Raw genomic sequence first — 483 nt, forward strand, 5'->3', positions numbered from 1 at the left:
TGTGTTTTGTTTTTTTTGGTTCTAGGGGAATTTGCTCTAGTTTTCTATTTCTATGTTTCGTTTTTCATGTTTGGCCGAGTATGGTTTCCAATCTTTCGTTGTCTCTGATTGGAAGCCATACTTAGGCAGCCTGTTTTCCTTTGGGTTTTGTGGGTGGTTGTTTTCCGTTTTGTCTGAGTACCTTACGGAACTGTTGGCTGTCGTTATTTTGTTTAAGTGTTCTCGTGAAATAAAGTAAGAATGAGCACTCAACACGCTGCGCCTTGGTCCCCTTTCATCGACCGCTGTGACGTCATGACCTTTGTCAGCGTCGTCAAAGCCCAGCTGTACACCGAGGAGCTGGTGCAGGGCAACTTCACTAGCACAGTGAGCTGCTTTATAAAAAAACATACACACACACTGTCTCAGATGTGCCCGCACACACTCCGGAGATGTGCGCTCACACGTACACACATCCAACAACCTGAGGCGTGTTTTTTTCTC

Source organism: Salmo trutta, chromosome 17 (genome assembly GCF_901001165.1).
Source record: "Salmo trutta chromosome 17, fSalTru1.1, whole genome shotgun sequence".
Lineage (NCBI taxonomy): Eukaryota > Metazoa > Chordata > Actinopteri > Salmoniformes > Salmonidae > Salmo > Salmo trutta.